The 11597-nt window shown below is 37.3% G+C and overlaps 1 protein-coding gene across 2 annotated transcripts in view; it reads right to left on the reverse strand.

Annotated features, from left to right (window-relative positions):
* The window catches only part of LOC136838567 (ubiquitin-protein ligase E3C), a 416786-nt gene that overhangs the window by 97058 nt on the left and 308131 nt on the right, over nucleotides 1–11597 (reverse strand). The window lies entirely within an intron of this gene.

Consider the following 11597-nt stretch of genomic DNA (forward strand, 5'->3'; position numbering starts at 1 on the left):
AAAGTCCTGAGAAGAGCAGAAAATAACAACAGCAATAATGAACCTTTGCACAAAGTGTGACGGTCTAGATTTCCATTTCATGTTTCGAATACCTTTTCTTCCTTTCGAGCAACATATGATGTTTGCTGTTGCAATGTAATTAGTGAAACCACTTGTCATCCACCCCTTTCGTTCGGCAACATTTTGTGACGGTCATTCACATGCAATTATGTCTATTGTAGACTGTAATTATTCGTGTAATTATCTGTTATGAAAAACTAAGTGCACGTTCTCCTGCCCCGGTATTTTACTTTTTTTCTTGTTCTATGTCATTTCATGCGGGTTTTACAGTCTTTACTTTCATAGAAACTTAATAATGCTCGAATTAATTTTTAAGGACTTTCATTTTACCAGGATTCTCTCTACAGCAAAAGTGTGGAGCTGAAGGCAAATGAACCTTAGTTCAAGTATTAAAGCTAGGGTCTTTTCAATCACAGATATCACCGTGACTGAATAACGTGAACTGATTTGAAATCTGATTAAAATTATTTAAATAGGTATAAACATAAACAAAGTTGAAGATTATGAGTAAAATTTAATGAGAGAAAATAGGAAAGACGATAGACTAGGAATCATAAGAGCAAGAAAAGGAAACTTAGGAGACATAAATAAGATAAAGATGCTGTTAAACCTAGCACGATGAGTAGAACAAAGGCAAAGAGAATGAATATTATGGAGAAGTAAGTTAAGCTGAAGAGGAGGGGCGCCCTCCTCCCCCCCCAAAAAAAAAAAACTGCTAAAAGTATGAAGAACCATGAAAGTGCCATAGTCAGTAAGTAAAATAAGAAGACGATGGAGAGCAATAAGACAGAAAAGAGAAAATTGAAAAGGACACGAAGGGATACAAGTAAAAATGAAATATGAGGAGTCCGAAGAAATATCCACTTAAAGATAAAAAATGGAAATATAAAAGGAGGCAATATCGACAAAAACAAGAATAGAAAGTTGGGGAGAAGGAGAATAATAATAATAATACTACTACTACTACTACTACTACTACTACTACTACTACTACTACTACTACTACTACTACTAATAATAATAATAATAATAATAATAATAATAATAATAATAAAACTTTCGTTCCTTTTCATGCATCTAGTTGTAAAATGATTACTGAAGGAAAATAAGGCACTGAGAAAGAGAGGCAAACATAACAGACGATGAAGAGGAAGTACAAAGGGCGAAAGGAGACAGCTCGAAGAAGGGTAATGAAACGGAACTAGGAAGGGAAGAGAAGCATGAAGACCTAAATAGCCAAAAGGGGAAGAGAAAGAAGGGCGAGAACAAATACGGGCAAGGAGAGGAATGTCAAGAGAGCTATGGAATATAAGAGTAAGGCCACGCACGAAGAAGAAGCAGAAGAGAAGAGAGAGAGAGAGAGAGAGAGAGAGAGAGAGAGAGAGAGAGAGAGAGAGAGAGAGTCAAATGGCAGAGGAGGAGGAGGAGGAGGAGGATGGTCCTCCAAAGCTAGAATAAAAAACAGAGAAAAGGGAGAGACAAAGGGATAAAATGGCAAAAAAGTCACACAGAAATATGCAGACTAACAAGAGAGGAAGAAAGTGGAGAGAGGGGATAAAGGGAATGTAAGAAAACAACCCCTTCACTTTCCTCCCTATTTCAAAAGCCTATCAAAAAAAAAAAAAAAAAAAAAAAAAAAGCGTAGGAAAGTACGAAAGGCATATAAGGAGGCAATCTACCAAGAACCTTTGATCATCAAGTTCTGGAGCGCACCGTCCGCTCAAAAGTGAACAGTTTCTCTGAAGCCATAATTATCTCGAGAGCCCTACTCGACGGGATGTTAGTTAAAGAGGCCTTGGTCAGCCAGTCCTCCTTTACTTCCACGTCAGTTTGCTTCTATTTATACTGTGTTGATTTGTAAATGGAAGAAAAACTAAAAAACATCTCATGGCAGATATATTACCTTTTGTTATACGATGAACGAAAAAACAAGCAACATTTTGGGCATGATTTCGGTCTTGCAATATCTGTGGGAAGGTTCCGCTACTGACCAAAGGAGTCTACTTAGTTGGCTAATTCTTCGGCTGTAGTTTAATTTTTGGTATCTACTAACTAAATGAGTCATTATTGCAAGCAAACAGTAGTAATAATTTTTGAAGATGAAGTTGCTATAATTATTTTTGTCTCAAATCATTTCAACATCATCACCTGGCACTGAAAAGATTTGTTAAAATACATTAAGGAAAGCGACCCAGTTTCGCCCAAGTATTCTCTTTTCGTAACAAGAACAGTCATCTCATAATCACAACAACAAAAAACAACTCGAACAGATAATATATTCACTGGAGAGTCAGGAAGTGTAACCGGCCATAGGACAAACGGCATGTTTTCAGCCAGACAATGAGCAGAGTTGTGTGTGTGTGTGTGTGTGTGTGTGTGTGTGTGTGTGTGTGTGTGTGTGTGTGTGTGTGTGTAGCTCAGGTAAGTGAAGACTGAAGAGTGGCTTAGGAGGTAGTTATAAAGTGAAAGACGAAGGGGCAGGGACGTGACGGGGTTGGGTGCATGATACGTACGTCGGGCCCCGGGTGGGACGCCCCTCTCAGGGCAAAGAGTCACCGGGGTTGGAAGGGATATACAGGTAGAAACCTCTACTCTCACCTGGATTACCCAAGGACGCCTTCTGATCTAAGGAAAAAGTAGGAAGTGAACTGGCCCAGCTCCGGGTACGGATACTCCAAAGTCAAACGGCTCTTTCTGAATCGATTTTTCTAGGTTATTCATATCGTCAGTAACTAAGATGCAGTTCTATAAACGAAGAGTTCATGCATCAAAACACAGTATGAAAAGGTGGTTCTTTTAAAGACGCTCATCATTTGCTCAGACGATTGTTTAACACAAAAAGCTAGATTTCACAACACTGACTTGAAAGTACGGATTACATGATGTGGAATGGGTATTTTTTCCCGAAGTTACTTCTGCAACGATGAAATTCTATTATTGTTACTAAAAATGTGACCATTGCAGTGCCTGGAATACATGATATAATAGTAAAAATCGTTTTTAACATTTAACCAAGGCCATTAGAGAATATTCATACCTTCACATAAGAAAATTGAACGGACAGCTTCCTTTTGACAGACAAACTTCTGTTGAAGATAACTCAGTGGTCTGGTTAAACTAATGTTAAAAAAAAAAAAAAAAAAAAAAAGTAAAGAGAGAATTTAAAACAAGACAAACTTCTGTTGAAGATAAAAAAAAAAGTAAAGAGGAATTTAAAAGCAAGATGAAAATAGTGAAAGCTTGACACGCACCCTCCCAATTTTCATGTACATGTAAAAAAACAAATGCAGGAGCGGGGTCCTGCAGACGTAGCAACAAAACCATCAGGAACTAAACGGTCCTTTCAGTAAACAGGAACGAGACAACAGACCAACGGTACCTAGCAGTGACGTCTAAAAGGACTACTGCATTACTTCCACCCCGCCCCCCCTCTCTCGTTTTTCCGCGGAGCTGCAAAGCGTCTTGGGATAGCCTCACCTTGGACACGGTTCTAAATATAATTGTTCCAAAAATAGAATAGTTTCTACGCCAGCCAAGAAGTTGACGAATTCTGAAGAGGAAAAAGAAGAATAAAAACTGGACTTCTCTATCTACCGGCTACAAGATTAGTCCGAATATTCAATATATTGTTCATACATGGTTTTAAACACTAGCGAAAGGTATTGATCACATGACATGTCTTTTCACACCGGAATGACACGCGTATTCATTATATATATATATATATATATATATATATATATATATATATATATATATATATATATATATATATATATATATATATATATATATATATATATATATATATATATATATATATATATATATATATATATATATATATATATATATATATATATATATATGTACGTATGTATATATATATACATATGTACATACATACATACATACATCTATATATATATAATGTATGAATGTATGTATTTATCCGCTTAATCCATCTATGCACAAGGCTGATCAGCAGTGCGGTTTCTCTTTAATACCTGATTTGCACCACCAATCGTATCACTTCCGAATTCTAGTTTTCCAACAGACTATCATGCTACATTCTTTCCCAAAAATTCTTCCTTCTTTTGACCTATGCTAATATTCTATCACTACTGCATATTTACTTATTTATCACCCTTTCAGTTCTCCTTTTACCACATATTCTACACAAACCATAACTAGTCGCTTCTCTTTCACTCACATTCAATATCCACAAATTATTTCCATAAAGGAGCGGTGGTTTACATCTAATATTGGCTTCCATAAACTCTAAAATTCTTATAAAGATTTTCGGCACATACTGTAAATATCCTGCCACTTTCATTGCTCAACCTACCCTTAAGTTACATGTTCTCTCACACTACCATCATACATTATCCTTTCCCCAAAATACCTTTACTTTCCAACTCTTTCCATTCATTCACCTTCCACATTAGCATTCACTATTTTTTCACTTAACCCTTATAAACCTACACGGCAGCCTTTACTGCAGATAAACTTGAATATGAACGTTTTTCTAAGTTATACAAAAATGTTGCTCCATTTTCATCAGATGGAATTTTTGTTATGACAAAATCCACAGTCCAAGATCTTTTTGGAGTCATCGTATCCGACGACTTAACATGGTCAACTCACGTAGAAGAATACTGTACTTGCGAAATGTCAACAGCCAACATGGATAATAAAAATAATTTTGCAACAGCCAACATGGATAATAAAAATAATGTTCACAAAATAACAGCATTACCATATTCACACACACACACACCATGGTGACTTCGATTACATTTATAAGTTGATGCTCACTTATATGCTCTCCATCCTACCAACTACAGATAAATGGAACTCTTAACTGACTACTGATTAATGTTAAAAAACAAAAAACTGGCGTGGCCTTCCTTACACTGCAGATTCAGAGATGAAACAAACTTGCATTTCGTGTCAGCACGAATTCTAGGACAAGTTGTTCATCTACGAAACCCAAAATAGATACTGGCCCCAAATTTACAGTCACATTTATGTTATTCGAATAGGATACCTTGGCCCTTTAGGTCCACACAATACTAAACGCGGGTGTTACATGTCCTCTGTTCCAACCTACAGTAAACTGTCAAAATGCTCTCTATCTCAAACGATACTATATCACAATTATGCCGAAATTCCTCGTGATTTGTCAGTCGCATTCACGGGGTGCAATCTGTGGAACTGTCTCCCTCACTACGTAAACCAACATTAAATTAATATGAAAGTTCGTGGATATCGCCTTGAGTATCCATCCACAAACCTGAATCCAGCACCTCGTACACAAAGTCAGATCTGACATCACTGCCCTCGATGACTGCCACAAATGACAACCCCGACGAGGTAATCCACACTCCTGGAGGATCGGAACCACTCTCCTGGTATTTTCTCTCTCACATACAAAGTCCTTTATCTCTTTCTAACTCCATCTCTCTCTCACTCACACACATACATATGCACACTAGACACATTTCTCTCTCGCGCTCTCTCTCTCACACACACATTCACTGACAAACATTTCTTAATTTTATCTTTCTCTCTCACACACATACACATTCACTGAGAAACATTTTTCTCTCTCTCTCTCTCTCACTGAGAAACACTTCTCTCTCTCTCTCTCTCTCTCTCCCTATCTCACACACACATTCACTGAGAAACATCTCTCTCTCTCTCTCTCTCTCCGATTCACATCTGGTGATTTCCATTTTTCTGTACATTAATGGCTTTTATTGTCGACTGATCATCAACACTCCTCTCGTACATTAATACTCACACGCTATCATAGCAATGGAAATGTACTTCACTAAGCACATCAATAATAATAATAATAATAATAATAATAATAATAATAATAATAATAATAAATAATAATAATAATAATATTGATTATAAATTACCATTTCATACTTATTATCTTTAAGCAAAACGGAGAGTTCCAAAAAAAAAAAGTGAAACAGAATATGGATTCCTTCAATTTGCTTTAACGCTTTCATCATTTTACATTCGAGAATTCCAATGCCGGTCAGCCTCGAGAGAACCATGATCTTTGGGATGTTTCGTTGTTAGCTCTCCCTTCTCATTCTCCGTTTACGCAGTCCCTCCATCAAAACCAGACCTTCTGTGATTCCGATGTGACCACTACAATAAGCTAAAGATGTCGCGCTCAAGTGTATAATTATCTCCCCGGGAGGTGCTGGCTGACTCATGGACGTGAAGGTTATTCAATCCGTAGGCGGCACGTCGGTCGGTCTTCACCCGGAAGTTCCGTATACGTTTTTAGCCTACCGCGCTGTTTCTTCCTCGATAGTACTCCTATGTGATATCAGATCATTAATTCTCTCTCTCTCTCTCTTTACATACACACACACACACACACACACACACATATATATATATATATATATATATATATATATATATATATATTGTATTAGTTTTGTACCTAATTCATTCGTCAGTTATTTATACTCTCAAATATTAAGCCACAGTTACTCATGAACAGGAAACCTTGAGAATAACTTCCACTCTATTAGACTTTTATTAATAAAAAGGCTCCTTCCTCGACCAGGATTCGAAGCTGTGCCTTTAATGGTAAGGAACTAGGAAGGCAGCGTCATGACCACCCTGCTATCAAGAGATATAGTGGTTGATTTAGATCCCTGTTGAATCCAGGTTCTTTACTTAAAATCGACACCGATTCATCTTCACCATGAGTGGTGAGTGGTAAGCTTGCAATCATAATATGCACAGCAAAATCGAAATTAACTTATAGTTCTCTTGACAGAAGGTAGGTAATGGCACTGTCATTTTAGTTCCTTACATTGAAAGGAATAGGATCGAATCCTGATCCGGGTAGGAGCCCTTATATATAACTCCTTTTGGGAGAGGTTGTTCTCAAGGTATAGGGAATTTAATAATAATGGGTTTATGTATATGTATATGTATATATATCACCAAACTCCTTTCCCCCTCTAAAGGGGGTGGTGTCCCACACCCTTTTCCTTGACACCAGAAGATGCTGACAACCATTTACGTCTGGTTTTACTGGTGAGCAGTATCTCGGGGTCGATTCACGGACCCACCAAATGTGAGCCAAGCGCAAGGACACCAATTCTAGTTGATATGACTTTCAAGAGGAGAGCATTGGGATAGATAACACAATATACTTGGAAAAGGGAAAACATCAAGAAAACGAGTTCCTAAGATTATGTGTTGGCTCATAGTAAATGTTTGGCTAAGCTGACAGAGTGATACGCGAAGTTCGCTGAAGAAGAAAAAGTGGATATTAGAATATCATTTGCAGACGTGATCATTGTTGAAAGGTATGCAATATGATGAATGACTTAGTCAAGGGTAAGTGGGGAGGAAAAAAAGTTTGATAAATTTGGGTAATTACTCTTCGAAGAAAATTGTGCTGGAGGTAAGAAAACACAAGGATAAATCAAAGACCAATTGCATCTCACAACAAAAGGGTACATAAACTTCAATGCTGTTTCGATACCTCGGAGATTCTGAAGAGTTGCTGACTGTACAGCATAGAAAAGAGAAAGATGAGATTAACTCAAGAGTGGAAGTTTCTAATATAATCTTGATATTGCGCGTAGAAGCGAATGAGTGATGTGACAGGGCAATAAAAGATTGAAGAATCGGAAGCACCAGAAGTTGCTGGTACTGCATGTGACTTCTTTAGTAAGGTCGTTCAAGTGTGACTGAGCGGATTGTCAAGGTGTATGAGGTTTACCTATCTGGTAGGATAATTTTTCTTTGGAACTGGAATATAAATTTTAGGCCAAAGGCCAAGCGCTGGGACGTATGAGGTTATTCAGAGCTGAAAGGGAAATTGACGATAAGAAGCTTTGAAAGGGGTAGCAGGAGGAAAACCTTGCAGTTGCACTATGAAACAATTGTTATGGGAGGGTGGAAAGTCAGATGGAAGAAAGAGAATATGAATGGAGGTACAGTAAAATGAATGAAAGAGCTTGCAGCTAGGGGACGAAGGGACGCTGCAAAGACCCTTAAGTTATCCCTACAGTGCACCACGTGAGATGAGCTGACGGCACTAACCCCCTACGGGAAATTTTTCTTCTGTATAAGAAGACACGTGACTAAGAATCACAGGTCATTGTTCTGCAACCTGGGCAGGTTCACGGTGACCGCTTCAGAAAACTGCACAGGTAACACAAGGATTGATAGGTTAAGGGCAGTGTGGGTTTAGACAAGAACAGGGTTATACGTAAGCTTTTAGGACGCAGGATCGTGTCACCTTGAGGGACCTCTTTTTTTGTGACGTTCTGCAAGGAAAAAATAAAATTGCAAACACTTTATACTAATCTAAAAAAAAAATTGAAAATGTAGTTGTCTCCCCATCCTAACAAAACTAAGCATTAGCAAATTACAGCCCAGACACTTAAAACAGAAGATTTAAATAACAAAACGGTATAATAGATAAATAATTTCTTGTTGCCTCTTGTCTCCTTTTCTTAATGCGCAATAATCTGTCACGTCATGTCATTAGTTTTGATGAATAAATCTGACTGATATTGGACTGGTGTGCAGTGAATTTTTGAAGATATCACATTGTGAAAATATCCGAGTAAATCCGAGACAATAATTAAAGGTGTTAAAATTAAGAAGTAGTGTACTTTAAAAACTTCTCAAGTTCAGAAGTTAAACTCACCTTGACAGTATAATTCAAAAGACAAAAAGACCCTTCTCGGGCAGTCTTGGAATCGTATCAGTTACACGTAAAAAATCTACAAAGCTTACAGAATTGGAAAGCATTACTTGACACGCTCCCTTAGAGTTTTCTCCTGTACAGTCATAAAGGCAAGGTGTTTCTAATGACTGAAGAATTTTATGATATTTTATATGCTTTGTACAGATCACATATATTTATATTTATGATTTTTAAAATTTAATTTTAAGGGGTAACTTATATTTTCAAAATTTCTTTTCTTATTTGTTTCCTTCCTTTGGTGTCCAGGGATATTTTCTAAATCAGTCCCCACCCTCTTTGCAATCTATTGGAGAATGAAAAGGACGTGTGGCTCAAGTGTTTGTTAAAAAACTGATGTGTCGGAAATTTGAGAGCAAAAAGGGGAAGAACTGTGTATGGCGTACACAGAGATAAAAAAAAGATGAGAGAACTGATACAATTACAATGCAGAGGAAGTTCATGATAATTACATAACGTAAAAATTATTGCGAGGGATCAGAACCTTTCTCATGAAAGCTACGCTCACTTTAGAATATGTTGTCATTCAAGTAACCACCCCATTCCTGCTTGCAATTTCAAGCAGCATATGCTACGTCTTCAAGGTGAAAGTGGAAAAAAGCTGCAGAGACTGGTGAAAAGGTTTGAAAATGTTTGAAAGCAGAGTAAGCTGAATTTTAGTAAAGTCAGGCTCTACTATGAGTTAAATGGAAACCAAGAAGATGGAGCAATAACTGCTAATTTCTGATTCATACAATTCAACTCTCGACAGTTACATAATTATGTCGTGCCTCTATAATCACTAAAATCATCTCTATCACCTTTCTGATAGTGATCAGTTTTTTCATTTCATACTCCTTTGGAACCTGCACCTTAGCCCTATTTAACCAAACAATCTCACTATTACTACCTCATTTCCAGTCTCATCAACTTTGCGTGTCTTCTTTTCATCCTCATCAGCTTCTTACATAAGAATTTCTTATACTTACATTAACTCTTTGCACTCTCGTGTAATTCAGATCTGCCTTATGTCTGGTCTCCCAAGTTTAAAAACCCCATAAAAATGCATATTCCATCGACACGGGAATGCATTTGCTTCATACAGCGTCCCTTCATTGGCAACTTTAATTCTAAATTCCATGTACTCAATATACTCGACCTTCCCTTTTTCTTCATTTTGCTACAACCGTTTTTCCTTCCTACAGCACTTATTCACGTTCAAAAACATTATCATTACTTATTTATCTCTTCCTCACCTTCTTTTTGAATAAATTATCCATTCTCTTGTAGACCTGTTCATGATTAAAATTTTTTTAAGGCAAAGATACCTCAACCAATTTCCTTTTTCCCTACACTAATCCTATGTTTTCATTATCTCACCATTTACTGTCATTTTCTTACTATATTCCTGCTAAGCCAGCAACACTGCCTTGAATTTTCATACTTGAGGTGAGTGGTGCAGAGTTTGTAGAGGGGTTCGGCGAGCTGGCAGAAAGCTTTTTGTGTGAATGTACGAAGTGGATAATGTGAAAATTCTCTTCAGAGGTTTCATCCACTATTAAGCAGCGTTAAGTATGAAAGCAGCAATGACCGTTGTGTAGTTTTTCACTAGACCAACTTCAGTTCCAGGAAGCGGATTAACGTTGATTATATATATATATATATATATATATATATATATATATATATATATATATATATATATATATATATATATATATATATACATTACGTGATTTATAACTACTAAAACTGGCGTCACAACACCTACTGTAGGTTACTGACGCGCGTTGGTATATGTCTACGTGTATGTAAATGTGAAAAATATTACAAAGCAATGGACAGGAATGACCACTATAATAAGCAAAGATGATCATGTAAAACACAGATCCTCAAGAGACTGAAATAACGAACTAAAAAAAGACGTAACTAAAGGAGTACGTTGTGGCAAACTCGCCAGTGAGGAGGGATATGACAATAATCAGGCTCCGGCGTCGTACGTGAGGACGATCAAGTCAGCCAGTAAAGCTGAGAACGGAACGAAGAAAAAAAAAGATAACGTTGGGTAATATGGGAAGTATCAAGGGGCAGATGGAGGAAGAAGGTTAGAGGACTATTACGTGGGCTTGGATTATGCCAATGAATGGCGCGCTGTTACTTCCTGACCTTCGGACTTCTGAGCTTCTGGTTGTATCGGAACTTTCTGTTTTCGGGGTACGTGCTGAAAAGATTATAACAGGTTTCTGCTTAGAGGTACACAGTCAAATGCAACCGGCTTTATACAGCCTGTCCTCTCTCCATTTTACTTTGTTTATCTACATCGCAATGTTATACCAATATAATTTCTCTGAATAATCTAACTTATGACAGAGACGCACTGGAAGACGTAATAAAACAAAAGTGTCACGTAAATATGTCAGTAATGTGTTGGTAACGAGAACTAAACGTGAGACAAGTGACAAGAAATCAACGGCACCTTAAGACAAAGAAAAATTAATATACATCGAATGTTTTGCTCCAAACAACTCCCGAATGTGACTGTCAACGAGAAGCAGTCTTTTCTTCTCTATATCAGGAGAGAAGTACACAAACGTTGTCTGCACGAGGTTTGGTTACTGAATATGCAGGCGACAGAAGGAAGAACTGACAAGGCTATTTACAGCAAGAGAATGAGGATTTTGCCTCGAAACGAAAGCTTGTGGACTTGTTGAGAGGGAAGAAAATGAGATGCCGTCTTCCTATTCCAAGGGTAAGGAAAAGGAAAACGACTACTGTAGAGGAATTTATAAAG

The sequence above is a fragment of the Macrobrachium rosenbergii genome, chromosome 5 (assembly GCF_040412425.1).
Source record: "Macrobrachium rosenbergii isolate ZJJX-2024 chromosome 5, ASM4041242v1, whole genome shotgun sequence".
Classification (NCBI taxonomy): Eukaryota; Metazoa; Arthropoda; class Malacostraca; order Decapoda; family Palaemonidae; genus Macrobrachium; species Macrobrachium rosenbergii.